Genomic DNA, 15,756 nt, shown 5'->3' with positions numbered 1-15,756 from the left:
ATGGGATATTTTATTTTCCTGTTGTCATCATTTAAGTTTTGGACATGTATGATAACCACAATTATGTGGCTGCTTCAACAGTTGCCTTTTATGGATTAAACAAAAATTCTGACAAAAAGGAAACTGTTTGTCAAGATTACTTTCTTTCTCATAAAACTATTTGTTAAGCTTACATGTAGTTTGACCAGTGGTTATTAATGATACAAAGTTGAGTTTTACCATGTTTGCCGTAGTAATTCTGAGATTTAAGCAGTTGTAGCCTGCTTCCATGCATGTTGTTTCTTTCTCATAAAACTTGATTTTCTTCTTCAGTAAATTTATTTGCATTTGACTTTGTTATTTTTGTATATGTACCCTCTCTAGTGGAGAACTTGAGGCGTTCCCTTGTGCCATTCAAAACTCTTCATGCTGTGCAACACCTAATAACCCTCTTCCAAATTTGGGAGAAGGAAGGAACAAAAGATTAAATCGCTTACGCTTCATCCACCCAAGGAAGGTTCTTCTATTCTTTGCAGCCATGTAAGTGCTAATGAAGCCGCTTGTTGTTTCATCCCATTTTGAATCTTATCAGAATATTAAAGCTTTTTTCCAACTTTCAGCAAAGGCAGGGAAAAGAATTATCATACTCTACAATTCAATCTACTTAAAGTCATTGCTTTCATTTCGAAGATTGTAGACTAAGATTTTGTATCTACAAATATTCATTTATTTAGTAAATAAGATAAACACTTCTAACCATGGATTGAGGTGCCAAGCTGTGGCAGTCGACGTGGAATTTATTGTTCCCCTTGCCAATTGACATGAAGAAGCTTCGACATCAACATCGGAGCAATGACTCGTGAAAATAGAGAGGAAGAGAGGCTTGTAGTGGAAACAAAAAGAGAGCAAGAGAAGAGTACCGAGGGAGAGAAAGTACTTGGTAAAAATGGGCGGCGAGTATGACACGCAATGGGTGCACAGCAACTTGCATAGTGGTGCGAGATAGATGCAATTGCTGGCAATGGGAGCAATGGTAAGTGTGGCAATAGGTAGGATAGGTTGTGAGGGGGAGGAAGGTCGCGAGGAGAGGTGAGTGCTAGGAGAGAAAAGAAAATTAAATAATTTGCAATTTTTAAAAGTACCTATTATTCAAATTAAATAATATTAGAGGGGCCTATTCTATTCATAAACTAAACTTTGTTGAATTGTAAACAAGCTAAAGTAAACACAAATCGAGTTTGGTTTAAACCCATAATTACCATGAGCTCAACCTAACTCGAAATTGACTTGCACTTGACCCTAAAGCTCAAAATATTAATTTTATTAGTTATCTAAGAATTTTTTTAAAAAATAAAATGCAAAAATTTAACTAGGGTAATTTTTGATATCTAACAAATGAATATTTTTTTTTCAAGCTTTAGTTTCTATGATGTCAAGAGAGACGCAGAGATTGTGTGAGCAAGCAAAAGAAAATTAGGATTAGATAAAGATTGTGTCGAGGTTCTCCTCCAATTGTTTTGTGTTTCTCTCAACTTTAGTTTGAGAGTCCAGAAACAATTATGGTTCAATATAACATTTTGATTAAATGAAAATTTCTTAATTTAGTTAAAAAGGTAATTTATTTATTATTTTACTTATTTCTTTCATTGTATTGAAATATAATTGAAAATACAAGATAATTGTAATAGTGTGGATTGAATCATATCAAATTAATTTTTTTCAATAAAAAATGTTAGTTTAATTTGAAAGTATGAAACCTTTTCAAATTTGAATTAATTTTATCAAAATAATCTATATTCCAAAATTTTTATCAAACAAAATACAATAAATAAAGTGATATTTAATACATTAATTTTATTATATGCCTATGAATACACTTATAAAAACTAAGAAAACATATCCATTAATTAAAAAAATACATTCTTAATAATGAAAGTCTCACATCTTTAAATTTAACATTGTTTTAATGTTTCAAAATTCAAAAACAAAGCATGCAACTTATAAAAAATTATACATTAATTTTAAACAAATTTACATTCCTAATAATGAATGTCTTTTGCATCTTTAAATTTGAAATTGCTTCAATGTTGTAGAATTCGAAAACAGAGCATGCTTTAGTTTATAGAGAATTTGAGAAAAATCTCATTTTCTAATTGCTTTATTCCAATATTTTACCTACAAAAATTGAATAGGTTATAAATGTAAATCATTATAAAATAAAGGTTACAATTTACTAAAGCTAAAAATTAAATTTAAATTGGTTGCAAACTTTTTAATTCTAAAGATCGAGATGATCAAATTAATTAACAAATATTAACAAAATGACAAATATACATTATGCATTATTAATATGTAAATAATTAATTATATATAAAAAAAAAGACAGCCCGGTGCACGAAGCTCCCGCCATGTGGGGTCCCGAGGAAGGATCCATTGTACGCAGCCTTATCCTGCTTTATGCAAGAGGTTGTTTCCAGAATTCGAACTCGTGACCAAAATTTATTAAAATTATAACTTGTAAGATTAATTATGTTATTATTAATAATTCAACTAAATAAGTACCAAAACTTTTTCGACATAGCACAATATGTATAACATAAAATACATTATTCCTACGAAAAATTAAAACTGTGACACGACTCGAGAATTAAAACCTTGCTTCCAACAATAGTGTCATATGTTCTATGTATAATCTAGGGGTAAACTAAACTTTATACACTTCTCCACTATGAGAAAAATCTTTTATTTGTTTGTATTATCGGTTTAGTAGATATTGTGGAAACTATTTTTGGATTCACAACCTATGCTCAACGGGTCGGTTACCCATTGACTCGATTACACTGGCCTAAATTGGAATCGTCCCAGTTGGAGCCGAGCCAGTTCAAGCCCAAAATAACCATGAACCAATGGTTTGGATCGTCGGTTCAATGTGTTTTTTTTTTTTACTTTTTTAGTTTAACATTGGAATCGACTATTCCAACCATTGTTTTTTTTAAACGATTGAGATTATTTTTTGATTAACTACTATTTAGTGTTCATTATTCTCCAAATTCTAAAGATAGGCAGTTCATTTCATTATTTCCACGCCATATTATTTACTCTCTTCTCTAAATTATGAAATCTCGATTGTTTTCAACTTCAATTCTCCAATTCTAACAGAAGGAGTTTCATCATCTTGGTCTTGGAAGGACAAGAAAATAAATCCAAATGTGGATTTCGACGACATTCAATTTATCAATGATGAGCTAGAGCAAGTTTTGACACTCAGGACACAAGGAAGTATAGATACTTCTAAGGTTCAAGATACTCCATTTTTAAAATTATCTATTTTTACTAAATATTTTGAGAAAGTCACTCTTCGTTTGGAGAATTGTGTGTAAAATGTAAGTATTGCAAAGCCTCCTACAAACTCCAATCGAGTGGCGACAATGGGTCATTGAAGTGACATGTCAAAATGAAGCACACGATGAAATTTGAAATCGTTCTCAAAAGCAATTGTCTAAATTTTCCTCAACTAGTGGAGATACTAATTCAAATTTATTTAAATATTATGATAATAAATTAAGAGAATCATTAGTATTTGTTTATGTAGAACAAGTTTCTTTTAGTTTTAGATCAAAATGCACATTTGGAGATTTTTTTGTCAAGAATCACTATTCCCATTTGCTAAACGTGTTCCTCAATCTACACTTGTACAATTAAAAAATTAGTAAGGGAAGGAAAAAAAGATTTAATTGAAGAATTTAGTAATTAAAGAATAATTTTTTAGGTTATGATATTTGGAGTGATCATTGGAAAACTCATTCATATGTGAGTGTGACTTGCCATCATATGGATAACTGATGAATAATTCAAAAAAATTTATCAGCCTATAGAGTTTCTTTTTTATGAAGCACACATTGCTCACAACATCTCTTAATATGCTTAATTTTAGAAGAATATGGATTAACTTCTGAAATATTTTCAATATGATTTGATAATACTAGTTCTAATATTGCAAGTATTGATGAACTTCTATTAGTGGTTTATTTTTTTATATTCGTTGCATATGCTATATTTTAAATTTATGTGTTCAAGATGGATTAAAAATTTTAAAAATCAAATTAGCCAATTAAAATTATTAGTTCTTATTTATGGTCGCATTCTACTATAGTGAAACAATGAAGTAGACTTTGTAAAGTTAATGTAATAAGTTCAAAAAAATTTCACATGATGCACCAACACGTTGGAATTTAGCATATCAATTTTACCATATTCATTTGAATATAGAGAATTATTATATTCATTTTTTTTTTACAAAATACTAATAATACCAATGTATATTTATTTTCACACCGATATAATATATGTAGTAGTATTTGTGAAATTTTAAAAATATTTAATGATGCAATCAAACAACTCTCTAGTGTTTATTATTTTACTTCTTATTTAGTTATGGTGAATTTTTATAGTATAGTTTTAATTTTAAATGAATATACTACGAATGAATTTTTATCTCCTTGCGTATTAGTAATGAAAGAAAAATGGAAAATATATTTTTATTATATTTTTTATATTTATTTAGTTGCATTTTCTTTAGATCCTAGATTTAATTAGATATTTTACACAAAATATTAATTTCGGATTATGATGCATTAATTCCATTTAAAGATTTGTCTTGTTATGATCCTGCTAATATTATACAAAATATTAGAAATAATTTATATGAAATTTATAAAGATTAGAGTTTAGAAAATGGATTAGAAATATTTGAAACACAAAATATCAATAGCAGTAGTAATTTAAAACTTACAAAATCATAACTTTAATTAAGAGAACGAACGAACGTCCACGAGTATCCTCAACTTCAAGACATGGTTCTGTGGCTGAAAGGTCCAGGGGTCGATCCCCAGGGTGTCACTGCCTGGGATTAACGTCTCCGCCATGCACTTTCCACCTGTGTACCTGAATTTACCTCCCTCCATATCCGTGGGACCGGCTCTAGGGGGGCCGCTGATGTGGCGGTTCCACATTTTTTTTTTTCAAGACAGGAACTTGAGACTTTATGATTTTTTTTTTATTTTAATGAAACAAAAAGCCAACCATATTTCAATATTCTTCGGTGGTAGTTGCAAAGGATCAAAAATTTTCCATCCTCCGTCATCGCAAAAGAAATTCTAGCTTGTTCTATGTCAATTGTTGTCATATAAGAGATGTTTAGTTTCGGAGGTAATATATTGGATGAACGATTTACTTTGTCTCCCGACTTTTTGGTAGCACAAGCATTACTTGATGATTGGATGAGAGCTGCAAAAAGAATACAAGGAATGCAACATACAGATGACGAAGTAGAAGACTTTGATATCTAAGGAACTAACACTATGGGAATGAGAAATGGAAATGAATAATAACTCCACTTCCTAAGATAAAAAGGGTAAAACGATAACCGAACTACATGGATTTTGATTCTCCTATATCCTAAGGGAATGTGTAGGTAATTTAAATAAATGCAAGCTCGTTTTTATTTTTTTTAAAAAGATAATAATAATAATCTTGAACCATTGCAAACCATGAACCAAACCATAACTGCCGAATTGTCTTGGACAATTAAGGTCGACATTCCATGAGCTGTTGGTTCCGAACCATGGTCTGGTTTATATGTACCATCTTACTTTGTAGATACCATAAAAAGAGTGTGTTGAGGCTATACTTTCCATTGTATTCATGTATATTTATCATTCACATCAACTGTAATTTAATTCAAAATATAATCATCTTCATAAATTTCTCCAGCAGGAGAAAGATCTTTGATTTGCTTGTATTATTAGTTTAGTAGAGATCATCCTTGTGGAAAAATATTTTTGGATTCACAGCCTAAGTACCATCTCACTTTCAAGAGACCACAGGAAGGAGTGTGTTGGAAATAATATTTTCTATTGTATTCATGGATATTTATCATTCACATTAACAACTATAATGTAATTTGCAATATAATCATCCCTTATAAGTATCCACTTCCACAAGATAATCATCTGATGCCATATTTTCTGTCTATCTGTAAGCTTAATGTAATATAGTCTATCAATGTGCATCACAATAACCTAACGTAAAATACATCAAATAGAGTCCAAAAGGGTAATGACAAACACTACATTACAATAGCCTAGATGACAAGAATAAAACTGCACCATCAACCAAAGTCACCACACATGAGTCAACATATATATAAGGATAATGACAACAGTTAATAACAACACATAATTAACATGCTAGTACATCTCAAATAACTAGCACATGTATCAACATATGAAACCATCTAACATGAAGCTCATCCAACAAAAACAATTATTGTCCAAAAGGGTAATATGAACAATACAAGCAAAAGAGATAACAAGATAATATTTGCTCCTTTGCGATATACAGATGGTGGGCGTGGACATTCTTATGGCAACCGACTAGTTCATGCACCTCAATCCATGGTTAGGCTGTAAGATAACAAGACAGAGCTTCTTGGTGTCTTTCATTTAAGATCTTCATTCTATTGTCATTCAGACACCTTTGTGGGAGGGGCGTACTGATTTTGGAGGAGGTATTATGGAGCCTTGGCTACTCATCGAGGATTTCAACTCAATATTATCCATTAATGACAAATAAGGAGGGGTGCCCGTCACGAACTATGAAATGCGAGATTTCCAACAATTTGTACAAGCATGTGGACTTGTGGACCTACGGTCTATTGGATGTCGGTTAACTTGAACCAATGGTATGACTTCGAGTAAATTGGATAGGGCTTTGGTAAACTCACATTGGTTAATGGTAGATTATGATGCTTATGTGGAGTTCAGTCCCCGGATGTCTTTCGGACCATGCTTATGATATTGTGCATACCTTAATCCGAGATCGAGTCCCCCAATTGACCCTTCAAGTTTTTCAACATGTGGATACTACATGGGGATTTCCAAAGAGTGGTGGCAGAATCGTGGGCAGCTCCGGTTATAGGAAGTGCGCAGTTTGTGCTCAAGAAGAAGCATACTCAGTTAAAGGGCTGGTTGAAGGAGCTGAATAAGAACTTTGAGCACATTTCGAAAAAGGCGGGACAGGCAAAAACAGATTTGGAAAAAAATGCAACAAGGTATTCTCGCAGGGGAAGCTATCTCTACGGACTATGGGCACATAAGGAGGCAAGCTACTTTCCTTGTAGAGGCGGAAAAGCAATTCTATCCATAAAGAGCGAAGAATGTCTATCTTAAGAACTTGATAGATTTTTTTCATAATGTGGTGAAGAGGAACAACAAAAGGAATGTCATAGTAACACTTACCAAGTAGAGTGGTGAACAAACAACAAGCCTTGAGGAGGTGGCCGAAGAGTTTGTGGGGGTTTTTTCATACCTTGATGGGGCAATCGGTACCGTGCAGATTTATAGACAGCAATCAAATTCCAGGGCCAAGACGACGTGGGAGTCAAGCAGAGGGCCTAATCAAGCTAATTGGGGTGGAAGAGATCTGGGCTACTCTAAGGACATTGGAAGCTTTAGGGTCCCAGGGCCGGATAGGTACGGTGCCAAGTTCTTCATTGCTACATGGGACATGATTGGAGTGGATTTCCTTGCAGCGGTTCAGGAGTCCTTTCAATCCGGAAACCTGCTTAAAGAATGGAATCACTCCTTGATTGCCTTGGTTCCCAAGATGGATCATGCACCCGGGGTAGAGGACTGTAGGCCAATCTCTTGTTGCAACGTTTTCTACAAGGTAATAACCAAGGTCTTGGTTGAGCAGTTAGCTACAATTATGGGCAGTTTGTCGGATCCGGCTCAAGCAACTTTCGTGCAGGGGAGTTCTATAAGAGATAATATCAACCTTGCACAAGAATTGCTTAGAAAGTATGCTCGCAAAAGAATTTCGCAAAGGTGTATGATTAAGGTGGACCTTCGGAAGGCTTTTGACAGAAAGTCGGCGCTTGTTGGTTTTGGATTTCCCCAACAATTCTAAGGATGGATTCGGGAGTGTGTCACCATGGTCTCCTATTCCGTCTCCGTGAATGCAGGTATACATAGCTTCTTTAGTGGAAGACGGGACTTAAGGCAAGGTGATCCGCTATCCTCCTTATTTCTTGGTTTGTGTCTTGAGGTGTTATCAAGAAGGATTAAGGCAGCTTCCTCATTGCCATCATTTCATTTCTACCCAATGTGTAAAGATACTTAGAATCTTAGATTACGCATCTTGTATATGCTGATGACCTATTATTGTTTGCAAAGGCGGATAAAACCTCAATCTCTGTTTTAGTGAACTGTGTGAAGCAATTTGGTGATAAAGTGGGCTGAAGGCCAATCCTTTGAAATCAAATATGTATATGGCAGGTGTAGAGGGCAGCCAAAGGCGTAATTGCTCCAGATTTGGTTTTCAAGAAGGTAATTTTCCATTTCGGTATTTGGGTATCCCTCTCGCTATGGAGAAGTTGCGGATTGCTAATTATGAGACATTACTTGATGCAATCACAAGGAAGATCAGTGGTTGGCCGAAACATACATTGTCCTACGCAGGACGCTTAGAATTGGTTCAATCGGTCCTTCAAGGGGGTTGAATGTTATCGTCTCTTGATACTTCCCATACCAAGTGGGGTGATTGAGAAGATTTACACCATCTGCAGGATGCTCATTTGGTCCTCTAAACACCTTCCGATATCATGGGCTAAGATCTGTCTCTACAAGCAAGAAGGGGGATATGGACTCCGGGATCTCCAAGCATGGAACAATGCTCTACTGAGTCGGACACTTTGGCACATTCAATCGAAGATGGACTCACTTGGGTAAGATGGGTTCATCACCATTACCTCAAGGGGACTTATTTCTGGTAATGGAGGGTAAAGGCTACGAATTCTCCTTTGATTAAGTGACTTGTGGACATCTGAGATTAGATGGTTCAGAGGTTATGTGGACAAGGAGCAGCAAACATGGCACTATTGGAATGGTTTGCAGCAAGAAAAATGGGAAGGCAAATGCATATGGCTTCTTCAAGCCAAGGGGGTCGGAGGTTCCATGGGCATTGGCGGTTTGGAGGTCTGGCATCATGCCCAAGCATTGTTTCATTATGTGGTTGCTTGCACATGAGAGGTTGAGGACGGCGGACAAATTTCCATATGAGTCGTACAAAAGTTGTGTCTTGTGCCGGCAACAAGAGGAATCAAACGTGCACATATTTTTCGAATGCCCCATCACCTGAGCACTATGGAGCAAGGTAAAATGATGGGTAGACATCAGATATGAGATCCGAACAATTGAAGAACTGTTCCAGATCTTTGGGCGGCATTATAAGAGTGGCAAGCACACCATGAAGGCAAGACACCTTGCAGTTTCGAGCATGATTTATGGTTTGTGGGAAACCTGTAATAGATGTCGTTTTGAGGGATTCATTCTAATGTTGATAGGATCTTTCACAAGCTTCAGATACATGTTTATCAATTCATGGATTTTCACTGAATTCATGCTTTTGATTGTGATTGTATGCTTGTGATTGTTTACTCTTGATGTACGTTTGGAGACATCTATATATATTTACCTTAACAAAAAAAAACAAAGAAGATAATATCAGGATCCTTTATGAAGTTTGCTACTGTGGTACACTAAGACATGATTACCCTTCCCCACAATTCTTCTTGACTTGCTGAATAAAATAAAAGAGGGCAACCTACCTGAACATGATGTGATTTGTCAAGAGAAAGGTTGCTGTAGGTGATGGAAAACACTTCCATATAGCTACAAATGATTCTCATTCACCCGGGATTACTGGAAATAGAGAACAGTTTAGAAATCATCTTTTTAAAATCGTAACACACATATAGAGGGAGAGGCGAGGAAGGAGGGGGTTCATACCGCAGGGAAGGGAAGACTCCCACTACTGGAAGAGAGGAAGAAGAGGAACAATGACAGGATGCACGGCAATGGGATGCTATAGGCGAAGTTGATTCTTGTTGCTAACAACATGCTGCTGAGCAGATAATGGTGGAATATTATGGTGACAGGCAATGGCTAGCGTGTGGTTTTTTGACGTGGCATGGGCACATGGAGGTGGTGGCAAGGTTTTGCATGCATGAGAATACAAAATAGGGCTTAGTCAACCAATTCACCGGACTAGTTTTAATTCAACCAATTAGTTTCAAATAAAGTTTTGCCCCCAGGGGCTGGATCAGTTGGTAAGTTGATGGTATGTTTGCAGCATGGAGCGACGGTTCGAGTGTCGCCAGTTGCAATGTGGGATAATATCTCCGTCTGCTGGCTTAAAGCCTCGAACAACTATCAACTTGCCAACCCAGCATTCACCCTGATTTACCTTCCTCCTACAATACCATGGGGCAGGCGTAGGGGGCCGCTGGGCGGCGGAACCCGCCTTTTTGCAGCATAGTTTAAATTAGTTCAACTATAACTCCAAAACAAATCAGATTCAAGTCCATTTAAACCCATAGTGAATTTAAATGGAATCTCATCTGGCCTGATCCTTAAATAGATTATCTAACACTAAACCCATATTGGTCCTAAAAGCCACTAGGTCATCATTTAACATCTTGGTTCAGTTGTAAAACCTTTATAACAGTTTACCTCTAATTAACCCCTCTAAACCCTAAATAAGCTTCTGAATATAACAAAAGCATCAATTAAGTATGTGGAACAATTCACTTCATTAATACCCATTGCACATAAGTCCTTTCCACAAATTCGACCCTTGTAGAGTACAGACTTGCTTGCATCAAATACAAGTTTAAAACAATGCTTCTTAAGCAAGTTATTAGATACCAAATTCCTCCTTCCATTGTGAACATACAAGATATCATTCAATTTAGAATCTTTCCCTTTGAGAACTCAAATTCCATTGTGCCTCTTCCTTGTTTGGACTATTTTCCAAGTTTCTGATGTCGATAATGCCATCTTCTATTGACTCTAATTTCTTAGTCCTTGCACACATGTATTGTAACCCAGAGTCCTCAACAAGATGAAGCATCTATGACTATATCTGCCACAAAGATTATTACAGTGAGTTCTCTTTGGAAGAGTTGAAGGTTTTCCTTTTTTCTTGGATTGACACTCTCTTAAATTGACTTTCTTTAGCACAAAAGATAGAAATGCTCATTCTCTTATTATTTGGACCTTCCTTAGAGGATGGTCCATCCTCTTCTTGCTTTCATCAGGAGCTTTGAGCACATTTTCCTCTCCATTACAACTACCTTAGATTTGTCTTACTTTCAACCTCTAATATTCCTCTTTGATTTGTGGGGTATTACCCCTCTTTAAAAAATTTCATTCTTTTTGTTTTTTAAAAATATTTTAAAATATTTCAAAGGTGGAAGTTTGTCAATAATGGATGTCACTATAGAGGGTTCATCCGATCTTATTTTATTCTCTTTTTGTCATTCAAGAATCCTTTGCAACTTGTGGAATCGTTACATGACACTTCGTTTATCAACCATATTGAAAATTTTTATTTTACTAATAAGGAACTTTTTTTTTACTTTGCCTATTCTTGGATATGAACTTTACTAGAGCATCCTTAATGTTCCTTAAGTCTCTCCATTAGGATGATTTCTTTCATCTCCTTGATTGTCAAGAGGACCAGCTTCTATAGCAAAAGATTAAACCTTAGATTGTTAGAATTATGGTTGCCATTGGTTGGAATAATGACTCGTCAACTTGTAGCTATTGATTATCTCAAAACATGTAGTCACTTTTCCTAAGGTTCAATTCACTTCAATTGTCTAAGGTCCAAAAAGTTTCTCTTGGATAGAAGTGATTGTATGCTTTTCTACAACTTGCACTACTAAGGAAGGTCCCATGATCCACTTGAGTCTGAAACAAAGTGGTCAAAATTTCTACTTCACTCTGAAACAAAAGTGGTCAAAATTTGCTTATTGAAGCGTTAATTCAGTGATTGGTGCTCCGTCTGCAAAGTGCATCAAGGAAATGCCACATTATGCCACATCAACATGGTATAGTACATGTGCTAATGGGCAAAATGTGGGAACCACATAAGCATTTGTCACACACGACCATGCATCCATGTGATGCAGCGCACTGCACCGCTTATATGCATAGCATATAACTCCTTTTGACATTACCTAACCATGTGCTTTAGGTCCATTAATTCCACCTTTTTCAAGACATAACCTTAATCTTATGGTTAAATCTTTATTTAAATGTATGAAACGCTTTCGAAATCTAGATGTGAGACTAAAATTTTCTTTAGCTTCAAAGTTTATTTTTTCCTTCTCCATGTTTTGACATTGAATTGTTAGTTTGTTTGAATGTAACTTAGTAACTAGGTGTTCATTCTTTTTGTGTTTTTGGATTATGGCTTTCTAAATTGACATCAATATTAAGACTAGATGGTTAAAGAAAACTTAAATAGTGGTCTCTTGTCTATCAATATGATCAATATTAAGACTAGAAACTATATTGATACGACATAATACAATATGGAAATTATATTGTTCTGGTCAAGGACCGGACCGAAACTCTAGCATGACTTGAAATTTAAAATTACTTAAAATCTCAATCAACAATAATTTTCCTTAATCAGACCTATGACACTTGGACCGATGACACTTAGAGCTATGGTGCTTGATCTAGTTAGTGGCTATTAAACGATAGTGTAAGGTTGGACAATCCTTATTGTGACAATTTTAGCAAGAGGAGGTTGAGAAATTTAAGTTAGAATCCAAGTGATCCCCGTTCTGGTGCATGTGATATGATTCAAGCTAGGATCTACGAAAAGTTTACTATATCCACGAGTTCTCCAAATCTACCTAATTTGACCCAATTTCAACTAAGCTCATCCATTTTCTCTCTTGACTCCACCTATTTCTAGGCAATTTCTCTATATCTAAGTTTTTAAAACTTCACCAGCAATCTTAGTGAGATAGCCAAATTCGTGGGAATATCACTTCAACTCAAGTAGTCCCTATTGCTATTAGTGGGTCTTGACAACCATATTCTGGATGACTTTGGAGATAACTAATGGGACATTAATGGCACTTATTTCTCTTCTACTACATAAACTGGAGATAACTAATGGAATATCACTCCAATAACAAAGCATAAATCTGGTCTAGTTGCAGGGAGGTACATAAGATTCCTAAATAGTTTGTAGGAACAATTGACATGTCAATAGTTTGTAGCCAAATACTATATTTTCTTCTTGTATAAATCTTGTTTATATTTCCTCAGAAGAACAGTCTGTTAGGAATTCTAGGCTATATAATGTCTCCTACGAAAGTACAAGTTGTCTCAAATCTGCAATAACAAATTGTGCTTCAAAATTTTTATTCACTTCCATAATTTTCTACTATATCACTACAATAAATAAAATATTATTCGCTTACACAATGAGAATGGCTGTCACACAATATGTTTTCTGCATAATTATGGCATGATTACAACGTGGCTGTAATGAAGTCCACCTGGTTTTGGAACCTCTCATCATGCACATACCCATCAAGGTTTCTGAATATAGACATCCTCAATCAAACTACCTTGTAAGAAGCATTTTTGAATATCCATCTAGATAATCTGCAAACTAGTCAAACACGAGAAAAGAGAATGCAAATGTAAATGGCTGGAGCCACAGGTCGAAGAATCACAGTATCATCTATGCTATAAGTTTGAGTGAAGTCCTTATATATTGTGAGCAATTTTATTAGTGCTCCCTTACAAGATTCATATGATTTTTCCATTGACTTATGCTTAATAATCACGTTCTTATAATTGTTTTATTTGTATTTTCTAAAGGTTTCTCTTCATAACTAAATGATCAATTCTCGTTGTAACCTAAACAAAATTCCGTCTCTTGCAACAATGAACAGGTCCAGCCTTGGGACAATAGTTCTCATATATTTCACGCTGGCAATCAACCAAAGAGGCAAAGATTAATTTCAGACCTGTTTCAACCTCAGTTTTATTGTCTGAAGGGGCCAGCAAGATAACACATGAAGCCATTTATTCCCACAGGGATGCTCATAGACGTGCGCTCACTTCTTTTCATCTTGTTGGTTGCATTGATCATTGAAGTTGAAGGAAAAGTAAACACACTGCAACATTGTATAGATATTTGTGTGAGAGATCTGTCTGCTAGAATTCCTACTGTAGTGATCATTCTGAATTCAGTTTTTAGAGGTCGTGTGGATTTGTAAATGTTAAATCAGTAGGATCACTGGTGATGTCAGTTCCAGTACAGGCTTTTGCTACTCGTGTACTTCAAAAATTGTGTCTATTTAGTAAACTCTCAATCTTCTTTTAAGGTTTCCAGCACTATATCCTCATGTTAGCACATGGTTCCTTTCTTATTTATTTTCACTATATATTTGAGACTGTTGATCCCACAAGTACATCTTTCCACTAATCTTTGTATTGAATTTGCATTCGTGCTAGGATTTGATAAGAATTTGGGGTTTTCTATCAATGTTAGTGATTGTGCCATAAAGTAGTATGATTGTAAAGGGATCACTATAAAATGTAATTGCTTAATGAAAGTATATTTTATCCATAATTTAACAAAAGTTCCTAATAGTATTGTTGTTTCGGAGTAGAATAAAGATAGATGTGAGATGCTCCTAAAACTAAAAGGTGATATTATTGAAATAATTACTAGTCTTGAAAACATGCTATATTTTGTATATGGTAACATTAGATGCTCTCAAGCATATAGACACTGGGATCATTAGACTAGCATGTAAGTAGATTGTCATAGATTACTTCTACACAATGTTCACGAGGATCCATTTAATTGTTCACATAGATTAGGGGTGAGAAAAAATAATAAAAATTTAATATATTGTATATACCATATTGAAATACGATTTAATGGTATATTAAAAATTTTGGTATGGTATTATATTGTATTGAATTTTTAGTATCGGTATTAGATTTATATCAAAATTTATAGTATACCATACCAATATCGAAATTTTACTATAATCGATATGAAATTTATACCATACTAAAAATTTAGTATATCGAATTTTTAATACGGTATTAATATGATTTTTTTTAATATCAAAATTTTTGGTACAGTATACAATATATGGTTTAGGATTTGGTATAATGTATCAAACTACTCTTAATATAGACAAGTGTAATTAATCCCTATGCTGATTGTGATGCATATTAATTAGGGGTACTGAGTGGGTAAATGTAAGTTATTTAACAGAGTATTATAGGTTGCAATAATAGAAGTCCCAAGAACTTAGGGGTAACCATATGCTTGATAAGCAGAAATCCTAGGCCAATGTCAAGATTGATTAAATATTTGACATATGATCTGAAAGTAAACTTAGTAATGCAAAGTTCTAGAGAAAGATAGTCTTGGTAGTTTTTATTCATATAAAAATGAGTATGAGAGCATTTGTATAAATGAGGTTTACCATGTACTACATTAGGCATGGACTAAACCTTGGAATTGACTTGGTCAATAATAATAATCAACCGTTGAAGCTTGAGCCAATTGGTCAATTAACTTTGGATTAATGAAAAGGGAATAAAATATTTATGTTTGTCTTTAGTTGTAATCTAGTCGACCAGTTAGTTAAATATTAACAAGTCAATTTAAAAAATAATTTTGTTGTCACAACAGAACAATTAATTTGTTAATATGGTTGATGATTTTAAAACTTTTATAGAATAGTCAACTGATAACATTGAATCAATTGATGATGCAGTTTTGCAATTGCAATAGAACAGTTAGATGTTACAATTGTATCAATCCAAAAGCTTTAGAAAAATTAGTTGATTGGTGACAGATGTAGTCGACTAATGTGTC

The 15,756-nt window shown here is 34.4% G+C and overlaps 1 long non-coding RNA gene across 1 annotated transcript; it reads left to right on the top strand.

Moving 5' to 3' along the window:
• Nucleotides 1-431: 431 nt before the first annotated feature.
• On the top strand, nt 432-14,331 carry LOC121969880. Its single transcript, XR_006108687.1, has 3 exons — nt 432-519; nt 3,139-3,275; nt 13,805-14,331. It is a non-coding gene; the product is annotated as an uncharacterized LOC121969880 (long non-coding RNA).
• The last annotated feature ends 1,425 nt before the right edge of the window (nt 14,332-15,756 follow it).

This window comes from Zingiber officinale, chromosome 4A (assembly GCF_018446385.1).
Source record: "Zingiber officinale cultivar Zhangliang chromosome 4A, Zo_v1.1, whole genome shotgun sequence".
Classification (NCBI taxonomy): domain Eukaryota; kingdom Viridiplantae; phylum Streptophyta; class Magnoliopsida; order Zingiberales; family Zingiberaceae; genus Zingiber; species Zingiber officinale.
The sequence above is the reverse complement of the archived record's forward strand: the minus strand, read 5'-3'. Positions and strand labels throughout refer to the sequence as shown.